This window comes from Elgaria multicarinata, chromosome 7 (assembly GCF_023053635.1).
Source record: "Elgaria multicarinata webbii isolate HBS135686 ecotype San Diego chromosome 7, rElgMul1.1.pri, whole genome shotgun sequence".
Classification (NCBI taxonomy): Eukaryota; Metazoa; Chordata; class Lepidosauria; order Squamata; family Anguidae; genus Elgaria; species Elgaria multicarinata.
Window position 1 is genome coordinate 92,443,353 of NC_086177.1, and position 26,584 is coordinate 92,469,936.

Sequence of the window (26,584 nt, forward strand, 5' to 3'; positions counted from 1 at the left end):
TTAGGGGCCACTTAGACAAAATCTAGCAGGCCAGCTTGCCGGCTGTTCTCACTTTGGAAGGAGGAAGAGCGCTCACCTGTCCAAAAAATTGAGGTCCTCGGAGAAATGCACCAATGCATTCTGAGACCTGATGCAACCAATGTTTTCAGGAGGCGTTTAAAGGACGTTGCATTTTTCACCTACCGAACGGCATGACGGAGGGTTTTCCTGATGGTGGATGCCACTGCAAGAGGCCAGTTGAGGAGATCATGGTCTACCAAACATGGTGTGTGTGTAAGCTGTTACTCCGCTTCTGAAATCTCTTCATTGGCTTCCAATTCACTTCAGAATCCAATATAAACTTCTCCTGTTAACCTTCAAAGCTTTTCACGGTCTAGCTCCTTCCTATCTCTCCTCTCTCATCTCACACTACTGCCCCGCTCGTGCTCTTCGCTCCTCTGATGCCATGTTTCTTGCCTGTCCAAGGGCCTCTACTTCCCTTGCTCAGCTTCGTCCATTCTCTTCTGCTGCCCCTTACGCCTGGAACGCTCTTCCAGAACATTTGATAACTACAAGTTCAACCGCAGCTTTTAAAGCTCAACTAAAAACTTTTCTTTTTCCTAAAGCTTTTAAAACTTGATGTTGTGCAGACTTCTACTGTTACTTTCTACTGTTAGTTTTACCCTACCCTGTGCCTGCTTACCCTACCCTGTACCTGTTGGCATTCTCTTCCCCTCCTTATTGTTTTACTATGATTTTATTAGATTGTAAGCCTATGCGGCAGGGTCTTGCTATTTACTGTTTTACTCTGTACAGCACCATGTACACTGATGGTGCTATATAAATAAATAAATAAATAAATTAATAATAATAATAATAATAATAATAATAATAATAATAATAATAAGCTTTCTTTTGCATTTGTTGTTTATATTCTGCATTCATGTTCCAACACTGTCTTCAATAAACTGTATGCTGTTCTTTTACACAAGTGGTCTTATTTCATCTTGGTAATTGCAGAATCTGTTCTAACTAGGCCCTGAGTGAATCAGGTCCCCAGATGAACACAATATGTATGCATGTACGTGTGTATGTATACATGTTATTAAATTAATATACTGCTCAATCCATAAGCAATACCTGAGTGGCGAAACAAATACAATATAATACCATACCGATAAGGCAACACTACAAGTACAACAGTCTTATAAAACCATGATAAACAGATTAGGGAAAGCTTGCAGGAAAAGAAATATTCTGAGTAAGTAATGGAAACACAACCATGATGGTGCTTGCTTATAACTAGATTTTGAGAAGCTTGGTGCAGCCACACTAAATGCCCTGTCTTTAGTAGACACAAGGCAAACTGTATGTGGCACTGCTAATAAAATGTCCATAGCTAAATGAAGAAGTCAGACAGGGATATATGGAGTGAGCTGGTCTGTTAAGTAGGCTGGTCCTGAGTTGTCTAGGGCTTTATACACTAATGTCAAAACCTTGAATTTGTTCTGGTGGTGTATTAGCAACCAGTGCAAATCCTTCACCACAGATGTTATGTGTTGTCAATGGCCCATTTCAATCAGGAGATGAGCAACTATATTCTGCATCAGTGATAGATTCCAGACTGACCTCAAGGGAAGACTTATAGGGGATGGAGAATTTGTGGGGCAGTATACTGGAGTAATCAGATAGAAAAGAGGGCAGGGCTCCTCCAGCTTTAACTGTTGTGATGAAGAAGGAATTTCACCAGGCACTGCATGCATACACATGATGCCTGCTGAAATTCCCTTTTCCATACAACTGTGAAAGATGCAGCAGCCCTGTCCTCCTTTTCATATGGTCACCCTATCCAACAAAGCAACAAAGAACAATTCAGTCCCCAAACCAGGCCTGAGTCCAGATTGAAATTGGTCCAGATAATCAATATCCTCTAAGAATACTTAAAGTTGTCCAGCACTGCTGTTTCCAACATCTTCCCCAGGAACTGGATATTTTGTAAAAACAACAAGAAGAGAAATCCAGAGAGGAAAAGCATGGATCATACAAACAAACTGTGGGTGTGTATTGTGACCTGACGAGGCGGTAAACAGCAGTACCATCAGGCCAAGCACCACAGTGGATGAGCAACCAGACGCAGCCAGGGATGGGGCTAGAACTACAATGTGGTACAGTGACCAAGGACATAGACTTTACTCTCCAATGATGGACAGATCTCTGCCCTGCTTCCTGGCCATACCTTCACCTGTCCAAAAGCATTAAAATAAAAGTAGCAGCCCCAGGGTCCTTTCAAATTAGTTGCATCCAAGCACATCCATCATTAAATCTATAAATTAGCCATGTTTTATAAATTGGTTCTCTTATTTTAGATCTGTGTTTAATGGTGTTGTTAGTTTTTAATCGTTTTCTTTCTCAGTTTTGTATGGTATTTTAATTGATACGTTGCTCCCTAGATAATCTGTGACATGGGACGGCTTTACAAATTTAATAAACAGTCAAACAAGGAAATTGTAGTGAATCAAAATGATGTACTAGTGAAACATATATATATATATATATATATATATATATATATATATATATATATATATATATATTTGCTCTGAGCTTCCCTGCAATGCTGAAGATCTGTTGTTTGCTTTAGATTTAACAGAGGGGGAAATCAATTACGTTGCTCCAGGGGTCAGGTTCTTGGTGGAATTTGACTTGCACATCATGCTTGTACAGGACACCAAAGGCAGAAAATGTCTGAGGAGGAGGAGTAAGGAAGACAGGGAGAATCTGGATGAACATAAATTCAACCTGAACTGAACTTCACCAAAGAAGCTGTAGGGGACAATCACAATGCAAAAATTATCAAAGGGTAAATATTTGCCTAGAGCTTCTTTTCCTTGAGCTGAACCCATCATACTGCTGTGAAATAAAGACCATTAACAAAACCTCCACCAAGAGGGTAAGAAAGAAGGCAACATTCAGTGATATATTTATGGCTGACTAATTCATGACTCGTAAGGGTAAGGTCAGGGAGCTAGTTAATTGTCAGTGTCACAAGCCTTGTGTGTTATGTACCGCCTCGTATTTTCAGTGCCTAGAAGTCTGTTAGCACTAAATAAAGGTGCAACAGAAGCAGTAATTTATATATTGCACTGTCGGCATTAGTGGGCTTGATAGTTGTAACTTTCTTTCTGATTTTATGTAAGCTATTTAATTTGAGTTTTTGTTTTTTATCCTTTATGCTCATTTGTCTAGGACAATGTCCCCATCAATCAGTGTTTCATTTCATTGCTAATTGCTATCTACAGCCAATGCTAAGCTTAATGCAATTATTAATGTTACCATTTCCTCATGTGGGAATGCACCTGCACATTGCACTCACATCTAAAAATGTCACACCAGAAAGGTGAATTAATTAATTTATTCATTTCAGTTTATTTCTATACCACCCAATAACTGAAGCCTTCTAGGCGGTTCACAACAATTAAACAACTGTAGGGCTGCAGGGATTAGTCACTTCATCAGTTAGCTTAATTTATTAACAGTGCATCCTCAGAATGTTACCATTGCAAGTGCCAGCAGCTGTCTGCCTCTTCAAGGGAGTTGCCATTTTCTTCTCTATTTCCATGTATCAAATCCTGCTTGGCAAAGGAGGACAACAGCCAACATACACAGGTCTCCTCGAATTCAAACCCAGCCCTCTCCCAGCCCAGCTGTATCAAATCCTGAGCAAATGGCAGCTATAAGGCAGTCTTTTATGCAACATTACATGTGTATATGTGCCATGCCTTATGCACATGATTCGTTTTAGGAAAAACTTGAGTAACCATTTTAAAAGACTATTCATTTTAAATGGTGACATCTTTAAAAAGATGGATGGCTGTATCCAGGTAAGCAGCAGTAGGCTCCCATGGTCCCACACTTGTTGGGCATGTCTGGAGGGCGCACGAGCAGGGGCAGCTGTTCTGCAGGCACCTAGGAAAACTGGGTATGTGGCCAGCTGGCCAGGCTGACTGGGCTTCTGAATCATCCAGATCAGTCCAAAGCTCTGTGAAGCAATTCGGATCAGTCTGACACACTTCAGACTGCTTCGGGCTGCTTCAGATTTGGACTGATTCAATCTGAATTGCCCCACTTCAGTTTGGAATTCAGATCTGGATCTTAAACAGAGCACACCCCTATTAAAAAAAATCAATTGTCTGAAAAGGTGTTTGTGATTAAATTGTTCAGCAGTTGCGCGATTCCAATGAATTGCAGATAGGCAAAATATTTTTGCACACGCCAAGAAATGTGCATAGAGTTCCTTTTATGCAAGAGTATACACATAGCCTCTTTTCACATACAACATGTGTGTGAATCGTGGGGAGGGCGGTAGTTGCCAGGCATAATGTATGCAGGGAATGGAGTTAGCTGATATGGCTTCATGACTGGTGTGTGTGTGATCATCTGAGCCACCCCCCCCCTCCAGTAGACAAAGGTTCATTGTAGTTTGTGAACAATCTAAGAGATGTGTGATTCCTCCACTATTTGAATGGATCTTTTCATCTCACTGAAAATCAATTTTACATCTTCAGGAGACTTATCTGGAAAACTAGATGTGTGATCCTCCAATGCTATTTTGCATGCGGTTCTGTATGGATGTTCAGATCCTAGCATTGTTTTGCATTCCCCCCCCCCATTTATTGCGCCAGAGGTCTGGATTAACAGTATATTTTACAAGGGTGTACATTCTTCCCCTTGTTTTATAATGGAAAGGTTCCCATTTACAAGAGTTTGGAGCTATTGTTTATTCTTCATTGCTATTTATCATTGACTCTCGGATAGCATCATTCTCATGATGCTATCCAGTGCCCCAAACTTGAGGCTATTGCACTCTGCGTTAGGCTTAAGGTGTAATTAGAGGTGGGCAAACTCACCAGCACCCACATCAGTGGGTGCAGGCCCTGTCACTGCTGCTGTCTGCCTCCTCTTCTGAGGCTTGGCTTGGCCCACAAGCATAGAATCATAGAATAGTAGAGTTGGAAGGGGCCTATAAGGCCATCGAGTCCAACCCCTGCTCAATGCAGGAATCTACCTTAAATAGGGTGACCAACTGTCAGGATTTCCCCGGATTTGTCCTGTTTTTTGTTCTTTCCATGGTGTCAGGGGGGATTTTCTATAATTTTCAATAATGTCCTGGAATGACACACCTTCCCCTTTAAGGCTGCCATTAGCATGGCAGGAGGGAATGACATGCTTTCTTGAGGCACATCATTCCCCCACCCCGAGCTCCAATTGAGGTCTTAAAGGGGAAAGTGGGTCATTCGTGGACATTATAGAAAAGGCCCCAATTGGAGTGGATGGTGGTGGTGCAGAATGAAATCCTTTCCCCTCCTCCACTCCAATCGGGTTCTTTAAGGTGGCGGGGGAATAACGTACTTTCTGCAGGACTCAGAAAGCTGCTTCCACACACACGCACTAAGTGTCCTCTTTTTTGGTTTCCCAAATATGGTCACCCTACCTTAAAGCATCCCTGACATATGGTTGTCCAGCTGCCTCTTGAATGCCTCTAGTTTGGGAGAGCCCACGACCTCCCTAGGTAACTGGTCCCATTGTCGTATTGCTCTAACAGTCAGGAAGCACTCAGCAATCGCATGTCCACATGCTGAAATTGCACACTTCCTCGTCTGTGTCAATGATGGCTGCTGTTGTTGCAATGGGGGGGGATTACACAATTTCTGGAGCCTCTGTAAATTGTGTTCTTCCCTCCACTGCAACAATGGTGGCTATAAAATCCCCATTTATTCAAGGGTAAAGGCTTGAATGCTCTGTGCTCGCTCTAGGAAAGCCTGACTGGGTTTGAGGGGCTGGATGCTCTGGAGGGTCCACTGGACTTCCGAACCAAGTCAAGTGCTCGCAACAACCCTAGGTGCAGTCCTATGCATGTTTAGGCAGAAAACAATCCAGTTGCCTGCATGCCCCAGCCAACCATGGTAGCTGGGGCATGCTGGGAGTTGTAGGACATTTTCCTCTCTAAATATGCATAGGATTGCACCCTTAATTATATATTGCCCTGGTTCAGACAACATGCTAAACCATGCTGCTTAACCACAAAATGGTTAAGGGCATTCCCTTAACCATTTTGTGGTTAAGCAGCACTGTTTAGCGTGTTGTCTGAACCAGGGCAATGTCTTCTGTAACAAGTCATTGCTTTGTGGTGTTTTGCAGAGGGATGGGTGTGAAAATTCATAGTAACTGTTATACTTCTCTGCTATTATTCTGGGAATGGGGAAGGGGAAGCCAGCAAGAAAACAAGCATCCTGAATATCTTTCCATAATGCAAATCACTCTGAGTGGTGAAAGCAAGAAGCCCACATCACATTATTCTGCTATTCTTTATGGATGAACGTCAAATGAACTGCCTCTGATGGTAGATCTGGGGTTGCCATGTACAAAGTTGTGATTGTGCAAGGAAGGGAATTGTGGGTGATGGAGAGAATATGCAAGTCACACGTCTCCTATTCGTATGGCCCCAGAGAAATTTGTGTCTGTGTCTATTTGCATTCTCCCCACATCTTATTGATTTGGACTTGCAACTTCCACTTTCTCCCTCTCTCTCTCTACTAATTGGTTAAAAGTAATTAAATGTGAAACACCTATTAAAGAGTGAACTTTAAAGGAGACTCAAATGGCTGGAAATTTTAGCATAGGCCCTAACCAGCTGTCACTTCAGTCTCTCATCAACTACACTGCACCAGAGCAGTGGCATAAATGTGCAATTAGAGTTCTCCCTCTCAGGCTTCTGGTAGTATGGTATATGCTCACCTGTTGGGAAATGCAATCATATGGACTCATTTAAAAAGAAATTTGCTGCTGGGCCTCCTGATAGAGCACTTAAAAATTTATGAATGGCAATGGATTTGGTCAGGCTCAGTAGACTAACTCAACTCTTTGCATTACCCTTTTGAGTCACAGTGAATGGCGTAATGACACTGTTGATTCGACTGGGCCCTTGACCTCTTTTTCAAAATAGTTTCTTTAGTAAAGATCATTTTTTGAACGTACAGCATGGGAGATCATCTGCCTTTTCCATACATTGCCAAAGTCATGGAGAAATGCTAAATTAAACTGAGGAGAACAAATGGATGGTCCGCTGATGCCTTTTAAAAATGAATAGATCGGTTCCTTGGCTTACCTAAATTAGTACTGGTCCATTTAACCCTGCTGAAAAGTTGGGAAATGGGGGAAACCTTTCGAAAGAACTTGTGTCTTTGGTCTCCTCTGTCCAATTTCAGAAGACTTGACTGTTATATGGCAAATGAATAATGAAGGAAGAGACTCAAAGTCTTGCTAGACCTACCTGATAATCCGTCTGGGAGGCGGGGCGACGGCGCTCTACAGCTAGCGCATGCCATTGCCCTTTTCCAGACGTCAGCACGCGACGGGGCAAGGGAAAGCCCCATCGCGCGCTCCGTGTTTTCCCTCCTTAATGGACCATGTGCGCAGGAGCGCAACGCCGAAAAGTAAGTACTTTTTAAAAAAAATTAAGGGTCCCCACTCCCCCTGCCCCTGATTCCCCCCCACAATGCCTGATGCCCCCGCCCACTTGCTCACCCGTCCTCCCCCCTCCCCGATGCCCTGTCCCCCGTCCCCCGTCCTTCTTTCCCCCGATGCCCACTCGCTTGCCCATCCTTCTTTCCCCCTGTCCCCGATGCCCACTCGCTCGCCCGTCCTTCTTTCCCCCATCCCTGATGCCCGATGCCCTGTCCCCCATCCTTCTTTTCCCCCCGATGCCCACTCGCTCGCCCGTCCTTCTTTCCCCCATGCCCGATGCCTGATGCCCTGTCCCCCGTCCTTCTTCCCCCCCTCCCCGATGCCCATGCCTGTCCTTCTTTTCCCCCCTCGCCTGCCGGGCCCGGCCTTTCCCCTAGCCCCTATCTCCCCCCCCCCGTGATTCCCCCCAAGCCCAATAGGCACAGCACTCGTATGAGCACTGTGCCCAGTCTGTGGCTTCTCCCAGCTACTCACGAGTAAGCAAGCAGCCGGGGAAAGCCATGGACTCTGCTAGACCTTCTGCAGCCCTGGCCTCAGACCGGGGCTGCGGAAAAACCAGGCCATAAGCAAATCCGCTTATGCCGGTTCAAGCGAGGTCTTAGCCCAGCCTGACCCCGGAATCCCCTGCACATCATCTGGATGCACAGGAGGGAGACCGGGCCTCACACCGCGCTAAGGCCTCATCTAGCAATGGTGTCAGACTATAGAATGCAACATTTTAAACACTGTGTTGCTGTAGATATAGAATGTTTTGTCTGGAAATCTAGTAGAACTACTATGGGGAAAAGCTGTAACTCAGTGGCAGAGCACATAGTTTGAATAAAGAAGGACCTGTATTAAATCCCTGGCATCTCCTGGCAGTGCTGGACTCCATCTGAAAATGTGGAGGACCTTGCAATGAACTCCTACAGTCAAACTCTTGCAATACTCTAGTAGATGACTGTTCCAAGCTGTTGTGTTTTGTTTGGATTCTGTATATGAATGCTGTATAATTTATGAATGCTAAAATGTATATATTAAAATTAATAAAAAAAAAAGAAAAGAAAAAGAAAATGTGGACGACCACTGCCAGTCAGTGTAGATAATATTGAGCTAGTTGGACAAGTGATTGACCCCATAAGGAAGCATTCTTTGTTATAATTCTGGAGGCAGTTAATTAAAAAGTATAGATTAAGGATGTTGCGAGTGCCTGATTGAGTCTGAGAGCCCGATGGACTACCCCATGTCCACCATATGGACCCAGCCGGGTGCTCATGATATGTTCATGGACCTGCACTCTGAATGCCATTAAGGCGCAATGAGGACTCAGGTAACCATCTGCCCTCGTCCAGAACTTGTGAATGCAAATTTGAGATCATTCAAGCTTTCCCTTAAAAAAATGCATTGGCAGACAGGGGAAACCAAGGAATGAGGTAACACAAAAATAATATCTTGGGTGAACTAAGGCCTCTTTATTTACCGGAATACTTTCCCTTCCAGGATCTCCATGTGCAAGTGCAGGAATGCAACTAGCCTGCCTTTTGTGGGTGAGTCACTCCATCCTGGTCAAGAAGTGAGATATGTCCTGCCTTTTGACATAGCTACCCATATGTGCAAGGGGTCCTCCCTGAGTCAACTCTATCTGGAGTCTCACAACTCCATGTAGGTGGGGCAGGTTTGTCCCAAGGCAAACCATATCCTCGCTCCTGGGCTGCACTTTTCCAACACTAAATCTACAGCAGCCCGGAGAGGAGCCAGGGTGGTTCACTAGTGTGCGGAAGCCTCGGGTAAGTCCCATGGGTTGGCAGGGGGACAATGGCTGGGAGGGAGGGGGGAAGTGGCTGGGAGTGGGGAGTCCAATGGATTCCTGGATGGCCTTGCACCCATCTTTCCTGGGCACCTGGACACCAAGCTGAAGTGAGGTGGCTCCGGACCAACATGCCCAGAGTTGAACTGGGGCCAATTGGGAAGCCTCAATTTGGCCTCTGAGTTGAATTGGTGCTGTGCCACAGGCCTACTTTCAACTGACAATCCTAGGTAGTTTCTTGGTATCCTCCTCTTGCCCTTAGCTGCCTCCTATGTAGTTTACATGGATCAATCCACTATTTTATTTATTTATTTGTTTATTAAAACATTTATATCGCACCCTATATCTCAAGGATCTATACCAATATCTTACATTTTCCCCAAGGCTAGAAATGGTATTCTATTTTTTTCCTCACATTGTTCAAGGTATTTGTCTAGCTGGAGAAGAATATATATATATCTGTTAGGGAGCAGTCCTATGTCCCCTAGACTGTGTCTCGGGGACAAAGTATTTTTCAGTTTCATGGATACCTGGTCAGAGAAATGGCTCTGACCTCATAGCCAGGAAACTGTGCTCCCTGCCCCTCCTCCTCATATTGGGCACAACTGTGCCAGGTACCTCTCCACATACACAAAACAAAGCATGGAGTTAGGAAAAGGGGCATCCTTGGGGTGGGATGAGGAGAGACTGGAGCAGCTGGCTTAGCCTTTTCCTATTGCTAGTTAAAATGCAGAGAGAGGGAGGTGCAGAGTGCAGGGTCCCAAAGCTTGGGGGGATTATAAATACTAGGGCTGTGCTCCTCTCCGATTTGGATTGCGAATCCAGAGCGGAGCGACCCAATCTGCCTCTGCCAAAGGCAGATCCGAATCGGGTTGCGGGAGCTGCGGATCGAGGCGAAGTGGTTCACCTTCATCTGGAGCTCCGAATGCAGGTAAGTGGGAGGGAAGGGGGCTCAACTGGCACTGGCGCTGCAGTTCGTGTGGCGCTGGCGGTGGCACCAGGTAAGGGGTCAGTGGAGGGGGGCTTACCTGTGTCTGTCGTGGTCCGGTGCAGGCTTCAACTGAATGCCCAGGCCTCAAAGCAGAAGCAGGCCATGGCCTGATTCCACTTTGAGGCCTGCGCTTCAGTTGAAACTTGCGCTGGACCACGACAGAGGCGGTAAGTGGGGGGGAGAGGGGCTTACATGGCTCTGCCGCCACCGTCCCTGTGGCAACAGTGGCAAAGCCAGGTAAGGAGGCAGGGGAGGGGGGCTTATTCAGCCCCCATTTTGTCCCCCCTTCCCAACTTACCTGCCTCCACCATCCGCCATGGAGGCAAGTAAGTAGGGCAGGGGGGCAAACTCTCGATCTGCCCCTCCAGATCTCGCTCTGCAGAGCGGAGCAAGAGAGGGTCAAATCAACCCAAAGCAGTTCGGGCCTGATCCGAAAGTTCTGGATCAGGCCACAAAGCAGTTTGGGGTATCCATGCACAGCCCTAATAAATACCCAGCGGTAGGGATGTTGGAGAGATCCACAATAGAATCAAATAAGTTCAGATTTTTATGAATCCAACCTGCAGATTCTGCAACGGACTTGCTTCTCCCACTCCGGGCAGATTCCATGGATTTGCAGAACTTTTTTTAACCTTTGGGAATTTTGCACAAATTTTGCCATAGAAAAATATGCCCCCAAAAGTACATTCCCTCCCATTGGTAAAACATGAAAATGTGCAATTGGGAGGAATTTGCACATTATCCCATGTGCAAATTTGCACTAATTTGGAACAGAAACAAATGTGGTTCTGTTAATAGGCAAACAATGGCACAAAGGTTGCCTGGCAAACTGTGAAACACAGATGGAATGGATTTTACACAATCTGTACATCCCTACCCAGATCTCATCCCATAGTATTGTGCCCTTAGGGTATAAGGTGATTCAGTATATGAAGAGTATCAGGGGTGATTCAGATGTCTGAGATCCACATGGTAGCCTTTTTTTCTTTTTCTTTTTTTAAAAAGAGCTATCTCTATTGGTTGGAGAGATGATTGCCTCGAACATCTGACCCATTGTTAACCCAGCATTCCTATCCTTCAATGCCCCTAGATTTCTGAGCAGCTAAGAGGGAAGTAACATTAGACTTACTTATGGGTTATAAATGTGTGACTATAAGAAGAGGCTTTCTGATCAACGAGAAAATGGTATGTATTTGATATAACTCAGGACCATTGTACTGTGTGCTTCAATTATCAGGATCTATTTTCCTCCCATGTTATCTCATGTTGGTTGACTAAGTTTGAAATGACCTCAGCCTTCTTTTCTAAAACGGCAACACATGATGCCACCCACTCAGTTCACAACAGCATTGCTGCTGTTTTTATCTGCTTGAGCTCTTATATTGTATTTTATATTATGGTTTTATATTGTTGTTTTATACTTTGAATGGTTTTAACTTTTGTGAACCACCCAGAGAGCTCCGGCTATCGGGCGGTATAGAAATGTAATAAATAAATAAATAAATAAATAAATAAATAAAAATCCTCACACTCTTTGCTCAAGTCATCGGAAGAGATGATCGGAAACACTGCAATGATGCAGCTACTACATAATCCCAAGGATGTAAGTACAATGGAATCACTTGTGATCACGGCTGTAGAGAAGGGAAAAGCAGAGAAGTAGTAAGACGATATTTAGCTCACATGGTCTTCTCTTGCTTGGAGAGAAAAGGGGGAGATAATTCATTTCACTAAAGCCAGAATAGTAAGGTAAGAGGGAGACCAAACGGAAGCACCACACCAGCAGGTATCCGGACTATTTCCATTTCTGGCTGTTTAGATCTTTCAACTTGGCTTCAGTTCAGAACCACAGCTTGGTGTAGATTGCTTCTGGCAGTTGCACAAGCACTCCAGGAGAAAGCGTCTGTGCAGACACAGCCTAAGGTACAGATAGTTAGAATCTGAAATGGAGAATGGTAACATGAAAAATATCCAGGTACTGCTATTAGTCTGCTGATTTGCAGACGATAGCCATTGGGTTTACTGCAAATGAAGATTGTCAACTAACAGACAAGGAGTGGGAGGAAAGAGACTCACAGATGATTCATACATGTTTTGAACAGAGCCCATCAGTTTAGCACAGCTTGCGGATTCGAAGTCCCATATCAATTCTTGGCATGCATCCAGGCTCAGGGGGCACAGTAGTGCCCCAAGGAGGGCTTAGGGTCTGAAGAGCCACTCCTCACCTATTGTGGAAGCACTTGGGGCCACTTGCACAATGGAATTGGCAAGGCGTCAGGCAATCAGCGGGGTGTAGCTACCCTGTTGGATTCTGTCCTACGATTGCCTGGAGCTGTAATGGAACAAATCAACTTCCTAGGACCAAAAGCATCATCCAAAGAATAGCAAGGGAAGAAGAACCACACAATTCTCTGCTTACCATTTAAAAACCCTTACCCATTTAAGTACAATAGAATTGAGGTGGTGGTGGGATGCTCACGTAAGAGGCAGGCAGTGTTTTCTCCCCTGTACAACCATGAAATTGTCCTGGCTTGGCTTGATATCCACATGAAGGGGCTGATAGCATACAGACTCACAGATAGTTGGTATGTAGTCTGGATAGTGGGTATGCACTCTGTTTTTATGCTTTTTATCGCTTTAAATTTTGTATATTAGTATGTAAATGTTTTTAGTCTTTGTAAACAGCTCAGAGAGCTTCAGCTATGGGGCGATATATATATATATTAATAATAATTTGATGTCAGTTTGAAAGGGGTTCATAGACTCATAGAATAGTAGAGTTGGAAGGAGCATATAAGGCCATCAAGTCCAACCCCCTGCTCATTGCAGGAATCTACATTAAAACATACCTGACAGATGGCTGTCCAGCTGCCTCTTGAAGGCCTCTAGTGTGGGAGAGCCCACAACCTCCCTACGTAACTGGTTCCATTTTCAAAATACTCTAACAGTCAGGTGTTTTTCCTGATGTCCAGCCGGAATCTGGCTCCCTGTAACTTGAGCCCGTTATTCCGTGTCCTGCACTCTGGGGTGATCGAGATGAGATCCTGGCCCTCCTCTGTGTGACAACCTTTTAAGTATTTGAAGAGTGCTATCATGTCAATCTTCCCTCAATCTTCTCTTCTCCAGGCTAAACATGCCCAGAACTGGATACAATACTGAAGATGAGGCCTAACCAGTGCTGAATAGAGGGCAACCAGTACCAGTTGAGTTCATTAAAGCAGGGTCACACCTGGTAAACACGGTCACATTTAGGAATGGCCATCACAGGAAAATCCTGTTTGTTTCTCGCTCGATGGATTCCTGTGGTGCCCCTGACTCAGTATGCATTTGAGAGCCAATTGGTAAGCCAGTTCCTGAAAGATGGAAACTTTTCTGATTTTTATTTAAAAAATATGCACAAGTCTTGATCTGCGAACAATTGTGGGTACGGTTATTTATGGAAATTGCAATTTATGCAAAATTGCTGCTGTAAATAGTGCAGTCTTGCCCAAAATTGCAGGTGTAAAGTTGCATACCATTTATGCCTGCTACAATTTTGCACAAATAGTGCTATTTTTGCAGAAATTGTGAGCTCCACACACACACACACACACACACATATATATATATATATATATATATATATACAAACAAACAAAGAATGGAAAACTGTGAGCTGGCATGACTCATCATGCAATGAGTTGGGCATGCTCAGAGAATCCAGGTTGCCAAGCTGGCAAAAAGTTGATGAGCTCTATCCTACTCCAAACAGATTCTTCCAACATCCTGGTCATGTTGTTCATCTGTGAATTAGTGGCAAAGCAAGGCCTGTATCCACCATCTACTGGAACAGCATGTTGGCAGCAGCCCATCAGAGCACCAGAGTTCAGAGGCTTCCTTTTAACTTGTGTGTGTGTGTGCAACCCCTACATTGAGGTGGAGGCTGGATGCTTTTAATTCTGCTTTGTGCATCACTTTGGCTTTGAAAGCTGAGAATGACCCTGTTCAGATAACACACTACAGCACAGTAGTTAAGCATTTTGGGATTATGGCTTAACATGTTGTGTGAGCTATAACTTAGTTATGTGGAGACAACTGATCATGTGCCTCCACGCCTTGCCTCATTCGCCCGCCACCCACAACTGCATCACCATGCCCAGGCATGTCCGGGTGTGGCTGTAATGGCCTTACTTACCATTCTGCTACAAACACACTTTGAATACTTTCTTTAAACTCTGCAAACCTTAATAAACTTTTATATTACACTTAATAACATATCTTTATGCAGTAGAACATCGCAAGATCCCTTCATGCTTCTGCTGAATGTGTGGCTAATGGAGGTCATGGCTGGTGGCGGGCATGTTGGTATTTGGAAGCATAGCAGACTGGCACAGTCCTATCCCTGCCTCATACCTTCACTAAATGCATGAGGGTGATGGGGTCATTTGAGCACCACTTCGTTTTATTAATTTAAATATTATGAAAGAGGATTTGGACAAAGAGCAACTGGAAAGACATGGATGAGAACTTCTTCCCCACTCTGTCCCCAGGGCCTTGAACTGGTTAGAGAATGTTTAGATACCCTCAAAGACTTTTGTATATCAAATGAGGCTTGAAGGAGCAGACCCTTGCCATTCCATAGACTTCTTTTGAACCTCCCCCAGGTATGATGTTTCAGGCTAAATAGGCCCATCTATGTGAGGTGCATTTGCTTACAAGATTTGCAAGCTTGATTATTTCAGGCACAGCAGGATGTGCTTCTAAATTGTAATCTGGCTTAAATGAAATGCCCTGAAACAAGCAGAAAATAATTAGTATCGGATATCCAATCTAATTAGTAAGGCAGCCTTGAACCACGCAGCCTCATTCTGAGGGAAGTCAATAAAATAGGATCCATCTTAAGTGAGGTGGCTTAAATGGAATGCATGAAAGGAAGTTGTAAGACTTGGTTTCAGGTATTTGAAGTAATTAGCAAGGTAAGCTTGAGGCATGAAGCCTGGTTAAGGAAAAAATCAATAACAAACGAGTCTGGTTAAGAAGAGAATCAATACAGAATTGCAGTTATTTCTTGGGAAATGTGGGCCCTGGAAACGTGTCAGCCGTAGGATTCCATTTTCTTTGAAACTTGATAAATGATGAGGTTTTGAAGCAAGCATGTTTCCTGGACTCCTCGTTCTGGTACATGTCTTGACCCATACTATAATTCCCATCACACACTCTCTGCTCTTTCTCACAGGGTTTCACTCCACAATGTGGCTTTGCTTCAGTGCTGCTAGTGCCAATCCTGCCTTGCCTTGTGTAAATTCAGTGATCCAGTGTGGGGTAGTGGCTGAAGTGTCGGTCTGGGAGTCGGGAGATCCGGGTTCTAGTACCTACTCGGCTAAGAAAACCTACTGGGTGACTTTGGGCCAGTCACAGACTCTCAGTTCAAACTACCACACAGGGTTGTTGTTGATGTGAGGATAAAAATGAAGAGGAGGAGGATTCTGTATGCCTCCTAGGGTTCCTTGGAGGAAAAAAAGGAGCGATATAAATGCAATAGTAAATAAAAATAAATAAAATAAATACAAAACAGGTCAGGACTACTAAGTGTAAAGCAAAGCAATGTCACATGGGGTGGGTGGGTTGATGGAGAATTAAAACTGCCAAAATAAAGTTGACCCCCAACTATGGTGACCATATGAAAAGGAGGACAGGGTTCCTGTATTTTTAACAGTTGCATAGATAACAGTTGCATAGAAAAGGTGTCATTTGTATGTATGCAGCACCTGGTGCAATTCCCTCTTCATCACAACAGTTAAAGCTGCAGGAACCTTGCCCTTTTGACCAGATTTAAAAGAGGGCAGGGAACCTGCAGCTTTAACTGTTGTGATGAAGAGGACATTTCACCAGGTTCCTCATATATACAAATGGCACTTGCTGAAATTTCCTTTTCAATACAACTGTTGAAAGATACAGAGAGCCCTGTCCTCCTTTTCATATGGTCACTCTAACCCCAACAAAACAGAGGATGAACTGGTTATAGTTTAGGGTGACCATATGAAAAGGAGGACAGGGCTCCTGTATCTTTCAACAGTTGCCCAGAAAATGGAGTTTCAGCAGGTGTCATTTGTATGCATGCAGCATGCAGCACCTGGTGAAATTCCCTCTTCCTCACAACAGTTAAAGCTGCAGGAGCCCTGACCTCCTTTTCATATGCTCAGCCTATGTAACATTTAAGATGGCAGGCCCCCATAGGGAAAGCTGCATTAAGTGTAATGTTGCCTATCATTCCTGACCATAGTAATCAACACTGAAGCAGTGGGATGGAGTTGGAGGGGGCAGGGGGCGGGACAAAACACTAAAGAGACCAAGTGTGGTGTATTGGCTAATCATAGAATCATAGAATAGCAGAGTTGGAAGGGGCCTACAAGGCCATCGAGTCCAACCCCCTGCTCAATGCAGGAATCCACCCTAAAGCATCCCTGACAGATGGTTGTCCAGCTGCCTCTTGAATGCCTCTAGTGTGGGAGAGCCCACAACCTCCCTAGGTAGCTGATTCCACTGCTCTAACAGTCAGGAAGTTTTTCCTGATGTCCAGCCGGAATCTGGCTTCCTTTAACTTGAGCCCGTTATTCCGTGTCCTGCACTCTGGGAGGCTAAGGGGAGAACCAGGTTCCAGACCCCACTCGGCCATGGGAACCCACTGGGTAACTTTCGGCCAGTCACATCCTCTCAGCCCAACCTACCTCACAGGGTTCTTGGAGAGGAGGAGGATTATGTATGTCACCTTGGGTTCCTTGGAGCAAGAAAGGTGGGATATAAATGTAATAAATTAAATAAATAAATAAATGAAGGAAGGAAGGAAGCAGGACATGGAAGGGTGTGTGATCATGTTCCAGTGGAGTTGTGGTGTTGAAGCTAAATATTGAATTTGGATAACAGTTGGCTTTATATTGACTCGATCCACAACCCAGTTGAGATGAAACAGTTGGACTGCAGCTATAGCATTGAAATCAATAGGTCTAAACTAAATAAAATTCAGGTATTTGAGCATAACTGTATTTTGAATCATTCTGCCCCATCAATCTGACCCAGTCTATATTTTAGATGAATAAAGGGTATGATATCCCTAGGATTAAACGATTCAAACTGTAGTGTAGCATTGCATGTTTTGAAGGTCTTTTTCATATTAAAATCTTCCTGCAGATGCAAAATTGGTTTTTGGACTAGCCTTCATGCGGGGAATTTATGTGGGAAAAGGAACCCCACCTGCTTCATGAAACAGTAAAAGCCCAAAATGTTGTGCTATGTGATGTGCAGTGCAATCTTATGGATGTTTACTCTGAAATGAGTTCTTCTATACCCAGTGGGCTTATTACTTGGTAGGTGTGCCTAGAATTGAAGCATTAGTCCACATGTTTAGAGTGACAATTTTCAATGTAGGCTGGTGACTCTGATGTCAGTGGGATGATAAATCCACTCCAGGTTTCAGTCAGAATAAGTCAGAATCTAAAGAAGCTATCCAAGGTGCTCTCCTTTAGAGTAATGACTGGTTCTAACTGAAACCTGGAGCAGGTTCACTGCCCTACTGACATAAGAACCACCATCCTCTACTGACTCTCTCTCTCTCCCTCTCTGTGTGTGTGTGTGTGTGTGTGTGTGTTCATATAAATTGTTAACCGTACTTTATTGTAAATAACAGCATCAATATTAATGCTATGAAGCTGGCATCTTCAGAGACATTTAAGAAATATTTCTCAGAAACATGTTTAAAGAGGAAAATGTGCAGTTAAATGAGGAACATTTCGCTAAAAGGAAATACAATAACTCCCTGTCTTAACTGGGCCACTCTAAATTGGATGCCTCCTCCATACGAGTTTTATGTCTTCCCCTGCTACCCATTATATAAAACTGTATGTTTTACATCCTTTCCTTAGCCCAGAAAGCCTTTCATTAAGAATTCATTTCATATGGCTTCCCCACCCCAGCCTGAGGGAGGGATTCTGCTTTGGTAAATAGATTTGGAGCTACGAGTTCGGATGTTAATTAAGTATTTAATTTAGGGGTGACACATTCATTTTAGCCACCAGCCAGCTTATCAGAATGGACATCCACTCACCCAGAAAAGTACATTGTTATTGAATTTAGATACAAGCGCAATATGACTCTCCTGAGTTTTTTTAATCCCCAAAGGGACTTTTGTTACAAACCAATCTGAGCGCTGTAAAACAGGAAATTCACTCTGAAAATTCATGACATGATATCTTTATCTTTCACAGATAATTGAATTATCGCATGCTTGGCAGAAGGATGGTCGTTCTTGATGTGGCAGACACATCTTTCTATGCGAACTGTTCTTTAAAATGTGCAAATTTTCTGCACTTTCAGATATGGATTTTTGTCTCTGCATATTCAAGTCCCAACTTCTGCCCCTCCATCTATCTATCTAGCAGGACTTGAATATAATATATATGCACAAAACAACCAGCACAAATATTGAGCACACACTTCTAATCCTCTGCTCAATATCATTTAGAGGTGCTTCTTACATGCACTATTCAAACGGAAGTGCAACCTCTCCATTAGGGGAACATAGGTCATATGTGGTGGAATAGGGCAAAGGAAACAGTGTTCTGATGGGATTAGGACTGAGTGAACAGAGGGTCTAGCAGAACTTGATTGCACAGTAGAATAGCAGAATGGCTGTAGCTTGCATCATTCATCAAGAAGTGCTTCAGAGAACTTTGGTAGGTTTTGTCTTATCAAAATGGTTAGAACTAGGGATGTGCTCCGCTCCGATTAGGAGCGTAGAAGCAGTAGCGGATTGGCCTGCTCCGCCTTACCCAGAGGCGGAGTAGGAGCGGACCGCGGACCCCCTAGAAGCAAGGCGAAGAGAAGCGACCATTTTTCGGAGCTCCGAGTTCAGTCGGAGCGCTCCGGTCGCCATCTTGAAAACATTTCGCCATAGGATTGCATTGCGGCAAATAATCGCGCATAACTACGTTGTTTTTGAAGCTATCGTTCTGGAAATTCTTGTGCACAGAGAGTCGTGGATGGGGGTCATTTTGAGACCACTCTCACCTCTCTGCGTGCTGTGGTTCACGTGCAATATTTTTTTAAAAATCGGGTCAACCGCGGGGCTCAAACTGCGTTTCGGCTTTTCGCCCATAGGATTGCATTGAGGGAAAGAATCGGGGATAACTGGGGGGGGGTTTAAGCTATCGTTCTGAAAATTCTTGTGCACAGAGAGTCGTGGATGGGGGTCATTTTGAGACCACTCTCAACTTTCTGCATCGTACGGGTCGCGGGCTAGAAGTTTTTTAAAAATAGGGTCAACCGCGGGGCTCCGTTTCGGCTTTTCGCCCATAGGATTGCATTGAGGGAAAGAATCGGGGATAACTGGGGGGGGGTTTAAGCTATCGTTCTGAAAATTCTTGTGCACAGAGAGTCGTGGATGGGGGTCATTTTGAGACCACTCTCAACTTTCTGCATCGTACGGGTCGCGGGCTAGAAGTTTTTTAAAAATAGGGTCAACCGCGGGGCTCCGTTTCGGCTTTTCGCCCATAGGATTGCATTGAGGGAAAGAATCGGGGATAACTGGGGGGGGGTTTAAGCTATCGTTCTGAAAATTCTTGTGCACAGAGAGTCGTGGATGGGGGTCATTTTGAGACCACTCTCAACTTTCTGCGTGCTGTGGTTCACGTGCAATATTTTTTTAAAAATCGGGGTTTGGGTTTTTTTTTTTTATTATTATTATTTTTTTGGAAGCGATGACAGGCACATTCAACTCCCAATCCTGATGAGAATTCATCTCCTCAGAAAGCATCCTCCTCCAATCCCAGCGTTGGAGGGGGGACTAAGGCAGACCCACCCTGAGAACTTTCTGTTTTGTGTCTCTTTGTGGGTTGGCGTTCGTGGAGGGAACACTTACTTAGCTAGTGCTCCTGCTTTGGAGATAGATTAATTTAATATAGGTTTAGTTTGGCGCGTGTGTGTGTTTGTTTGCTTCTTTCTGACTTGTAGCTTAGTTTGCCCTGTGTTTTCCCCTTACTTTGATTTAATATAAACTTTATTTTTGAATTTTGGAGTGTGTGGTTGGGTTGGTTGCCCCCCCCCTTCCCTGTATTAAAGCCTGACTGTTCTGCTTTTGTGAAAGCTTTCTTTTGAAAGCATACACACACTTTTTGTCCCATTTCCCTACATTTATATTCTTAAACATATTTTATTATATTCTTTCACATAGTCCATTAGTATATATTCTCATACATATTATATTAGTATTCATATTTTGTTCTTCTTATAGTAGTGGTTGGTTCTTTTTCCCCCTCCCCTCTCTTAAATCCTGATTGTGTTTCCTTCTATCTTCTATATACCAAATATACCAAAAAAATTGGATTCTCTTTTTCTTCTCTGTGTAACTTCGACGGAGTGGGCTGCTTTTGTCAAGTTCAACAGGCAGCCACAGATTGAGCATTTTGGGGAAAGCATACGCACACCATTTCCCTATTCTTAAACATATTATTATTATATTCTTTGACATAGTCTTAGTAGTCTATTAGTATACATTCTCATACATATTAGTAGTAGTATTCATATTTTGTTCTTCTTATAGTAGTGGTTGTCCCATTTCTTGTCCCATTTCCCTACATTTATTAGTAATATTCTAAAACATATTATTATATTCTTGTAGATATTCTTAGTAGTATATTCTCATACATATTAGTAGTAGTATATTTTATTGTTCTTGTCCCATTTCCCTACATTTAAACATATTATATTCTTCTTATACATATTCTTAGTAGTACCTTATACATAGTATTAGTAGTATTAATATTTTGTTAGTCATCATGAAAAGAGAAAGCAGGCGTGCTGAAAGCAGCAAGGCTCAGTCTGCCAGCAGGGCTTCCTCTCCTCCTGTGAAACTCAAACGGGCAACTCCTTGGCTGACTGCTCCAAAACAGAAGCAGGACAAGCAGCAGGCAGAGCCACTCTCTTCTGCAACTTGTGCCCGGCGTTCTCTTTTTGAGGGTGGGAATGGGAAAAGTGCCCGTTTGCAAGAGGCACGTGGCAGCAGTGCCATTAGAGGAGGAGGAGTATCCCCAACTCCTTCATTCTCCTTTCAGCCCACGAGCCCGCTGATGGACCTAGACGAGGTCCTCAGCACAGTGGAGGGGGGGGAGGAGGAGGAGGCGGTGGGCCTCCAGGATGTGGGGGCTGAGGAGGAGCAGCAGCAGGCCGAGGCTCTCTCCCCAGTCTCATCCCACACCCCTGTTTCTGTGGCAACACCAGAGAGCTCAGGCGGGCAATTGGTGGTGTCACCACAGAAACGAAAGACAAGCATCGTGTGGGACCACTTTGAGTTGGGAGCGGATCCCCGCTTTGCTGTCTGTCGCCACTGCAAACTCAGCCTAAGCAGGGGTTCATCGACAGGGCATTATGGAACCAGCAGCATGAAGATGCATCTTCATAGGCAGCACCAGGCGATCTTGCTGGGGAAAGAGGCGGGCAAGGCGACTGGTTCCAGGGGAAAGCCGAAGGCTGCTGCTGGCACTGCCACTCTAAGCTCTCCATCTCCCATCCCCACAAGGGTTAGGCAGGCAACCCTGCAGGACATGGGGTGGGGGAAGTATTGACCCACAAGATGGCGTTTTCCAATGCCCACCCAGGGTGCTACTGTGTTGGGGCATCTGCCGGGACTGACTCCTCCCCAATACTAGATCTATGACATGTCACTCTGCCTGCCCCTCTGCTAGCCTGTCCTCCTCGGTGACCGACTCGCTGGGATGGTTTGCGTTTGCAATGCGTGACTAACTGCAATGCTGGCTTAGAAACCAGCCATCACTTCCTTGTGCCCCCAGAAATGCCCGCAGCCTGCCTGCCTGCCTGCCCGCCTCCCCCGGGGTGCTGCTGTGGTGGGGCATCTGCCAGGACTGACTCCTCGCCTACTCTGCCTGCCTCTCTGCCCGCCTGGTGCCTGGTTTGCTCCCAATCGTCCTCCTCTGTGCCCCTCAAGGCGTAACTGCTGGCTTAGAAAGAAACAACCAGCCATCTTTGCCTCACTTTGCGCCCACTTATGGGTTGGTTTGCTATGCGTTAGTGCTCAAGCCATCCTTGCGGCACTACAATGCATGCTGCCTGCCTGCTTTCCATTGATGGTGCTATATAAATAAATAATAATAATAATAATAATTCTCCCCTTCCCGCCTTGCAGCGATGGTGTATGTGTCTTGCTTTGACTAAGGGGAGAAGTCCTTCCTGCGCTCACTTAGACTTTATCAAATTCAATAATCCCTTTTTCAAATGTGCCAGAAGATTTAGGGTTATCTCGTGGCATGTTGGGATTGCCTTGGAACTGGCCCCATTGAGCTGTCTGCAATTGCAACTTTAAATCCCTGACATACTGGAGTGTTCAAATTTCAAAAGTTCCCCTAACATCAGGGGATGATGGGATTGCCTTGAAACTTGGTGTCCATGGGGACACATGGGTAAGCTGTCATGGGACCAAAGGATAGGTTTCTAACGTGCAAATTGACGTAGTTGTAGAATGGGACTTGATTTGGGGTGAGTTAAAAAGTTTAAGCCGCGCCAAAAATCAGGGGATGATGGGATTTGCTTGCAACTTGGCGTGCATGTGGACACATGGATAAGCTCTCCTGGTGCCGAGTTTGAGGTTTCTAACATGCAAATTGACGGAGCTATCCCAAGGGGTGTGAATGGGGTGCCCGATTTTCATAAATTCCCCAAAAATCAGGGGATGATGGGATTGCCTTGAAACTTGGCGTGCATGTGGACACGTGGATAAGCTATCATGGTGCTGAGTTTGAGGTTTCTAACGTGCAAATTGACGTAGTTGTAGAATGGGACAATTTGGGGTGAGTTAAGCCATGCCAAAAATCAGGGGATGATGGGATTTGCTTGCAACTTGGCGTGCATGTGGACACATGGATAAGCTCTCCTGGTGCCGAGTTTGAGGTTTCTAACATGCAAATTGACGGAGCTATCCCAAGGGGTGTGAATGGGGTGCCCGATTTTCATAAATTCCCCAAAAATCAGGGGATGATGGGATTGCCTTGAAACTTGGCGTGCATGTGGACACGTGGATAAGCTATCATGGTGCTGAGTTTGAGGTTTCTAACGTGCAAATTGACGGAGCTATCTAAAGGGGTGTGAATTAGGGTTATGGGAGGTGCGTTAGAGGGTAGAGCCGCGCCAAAAATCAGGGGATGATGGGATTTGCTTGCAACTTGGCGTGCATGTGGACACATGGATAAGCTGCCCTGGTGCCGAGTTTGAGGTTTGTAACATGCAAATTGACGGAGCTATCCCAAGGGGTGTGAATGGGGTGCCCGATTTTCAAAAATTCGCCAAAAATCAGGGGATGATGGGATTGCCTTGAAACTTGGCGTGTGTGTGTATACGCCCATGAGGTGTCATGGTGCCAAACGTGAGGTTTCTAACTTCAACGGAAAAAAAGTTGTTTACTTTTTTAGCTTTCAATGCAAGCCTATGGGGGGGCAAAAACGGAGCTCCGGATCCGATCCGGAGCTCCGGGCGGAGCGGAGCGGAAGTGGGCGGAGCGGGGGCGGGGCGGAGCGACCCGCTCCGAAAAATGGCGGATCTGCAAGTGAAGCGGAGCGGGGGGTCCGTGCACACCCCTAGTTAGAACTGGATTCTGAGACTGCCTGAGTAAGATGGTCTTCCGGATTGTTGTCTGCCAATACAACTCTACTTGGCTTACTTCCTGTGGCCAATGTTAACTCCAGAACTTAACTCTTGCCTCAGTTTTTTCATCCTCCAGTGCTACATTCTGCCCACATTGTCCATCTCAGTCCTTGGTCCTTTCTGCATCTAAGGATTATCCCAGGAAAATGGAGGGAACATTCCTGCCTGCTCCTGGAATCCCCTGTGTGTCATCTGAACATAAAGGGATGATCCCAGGGGAAAGGGCAGGTGTAGAAACGGCCCTTGTAGAGACAGTCCCATGGCATTAGGGATCTGTGAATCAGCAAAACCTGAGCTCATCAAACTTCTCCAGTTTCCACCCTGAAACTCCATTCCATCCCAGGTGTGTATTAGATTGCCAACTTCCCCTCCCACCTGCTGCTCACTCTCTCAAATGGAACAGATATAGAAGTTCTTTATTGTGTCTTAGCAAATTGCAATAATACACAAACACAGAATAAAACACAGAATAAAACACTATGGAAACTCCTCTGAATTTCTCCTTGTGTTCCCCACACGAACGGAAACATTTTTGGTATGAGTTTTTAAAAAGATCACTTTTTTCTCCCATTAACTAAAGCGTGTTTGTTTGTATTTTTTAAGTGTACACATTTTTCATGCACTTTTTTCAAATGCGTTTAGAACATCTTTAGAACACTTTTTTTTTTTGCCATGCATGAATTGGATTGCAAGTTCATAAATGTGCAGATTTTTTGATTGCCAATTGTCTGTGGGTTCAGTTCTAGGAGGTGGAAATTGGATAAGCTCATATAAATATACAAACTGAACAAATTTCTTCTACATCCCTAAGCATTTGGTTTTGGCTCTGAATAAGCTAATTGATTCTTCTCATTGCCTTCTCATGCAGCTAGATCAAGATGAAACAATTTGACACTTTTGCTTTCTGCTTCATTACATTCTATTCATTACTATTTTTAACCTCAAGTTTCTCTTCATCAAGTTTTATGAAGAAATTTGCAAATTTTGGTAAATTCTTATTTTAAAAGAAAATGAACTGAACAGAAATTATCACGTATCTGCATTGCTGAATTCAATAGGTACAGCTATTCTTGAAATAGATATGACTATTACTTAATATAGAAATTCAATAAATAAACATTCCTAACTTGGAATGATATGTATCCGCCATGTAGCTGTTGATGTTGAGGAGCCTGTCAGGAAAAGAAACTTAGAAGAAAGAAAAGAAAAAAGGAGGAGACAACCCTAATTCAAAACTGCAAACATGGTTGAATACATAGTGATTCACAGCCAGGCCTTTTAAAAGTAGAGCACTCAAAAATCCAGGCCGGGATGGACGCATTTGCTAGTTTTGTTTTCTTTCACATTCATTTGTTATTTCTTTTTTTAGTCTCAAGATTATTTCTATATCGCCCAATAGCTGAGGCTTTCTGGGTGGTGCACCTCACTTCCTTTGGCAGGGGCTCAGAGAGGAGGACCCCTGAAGATAATCTTAGGGTCCAGTCAGGTACACACTTTTGTCCCAAATATATAGTAATTTGCAAATTTGGGGGAAATTCTTATCAAAACTGAAGTGAGACAAAATTCTGTATTCAAATGCTACGGTCCAACATGGACAGCTAGAAGTATCAGAGTTGCAGCCCATGCCCTTGGGTGCCAGGTAGATTCCCTTCCATGCATAAGGGGCTGGATCAGAAAAGGATGGTGTCCTGTCTAATCCTTCATGATTTCTGGAAAAGCAGTTTTGAATGAATCAACCTGGCAATATTTTTGCAGTTTCTCTATATAACCTGCTTTTCCATACGCAAAGCAATATATACCCTGTGCAGATGACACACAAAGCCACAGTAGTTAATATTATGGCTTAGTGTGTCGTATGAACCATGACTTAGTATGTCATGTGAACCATTCCTAACCACAGTGGCTACATAGCCACAGTTTAAACATACTCACTAACCATTTGCTGCAAAAGGATTAGCATCTTAAACATGGCTTAGTGTGTTGTCTGAACAGGCCCATTTTGGGCTGGAAAATCGACACTAAACAACTGCAAATTCTACTTTCTGCCAGCATTCCTGTTCATCGCTTAGGCTGACACCATGCCAGTGCTTAAATTAGCTGAGGAGATGTTCTTTAAAATAGCTGCCAGTCAAATATGAATTTATTGGAGCAGTCCATATATTTTAAGGTTCAGTTTCAGAGACAGAGGAGGTGGTTTAGTTTGCTGTGAAACTGAAGCATTTTCTCTTTCCCCCCTCCTTTCCTCACACACATCTTTTTTTTGGGGGGGGGAGTGGAGGATGGGATTAAAATGTCATTCTAATTCCAAATACAAAATGGGCTGTTCGAAAAAGCGATTCATTGTACTTCCAGCCAGCTTCATCTCCTCTTCTTTGAGAAAATCACATGAAGCAATTATGTATGTGATAAAGTACCACCTTTATCAAAACCTCTCTCCAAGTTTGGAGACTTTGCCCTGACCAACAGAAAAACACACAACCAAGGCAGAAAGATCTTAAAATCCATACGAGACCGAGAAGATGATAATGGGTGGTTCTTCTGATCAGATGGAGGGTACTAAACCTGTTCTGGATGGGGTTGCATTTCCTTTGAAGGAGCCGCTTTGGTGTTCTCCTGGATTC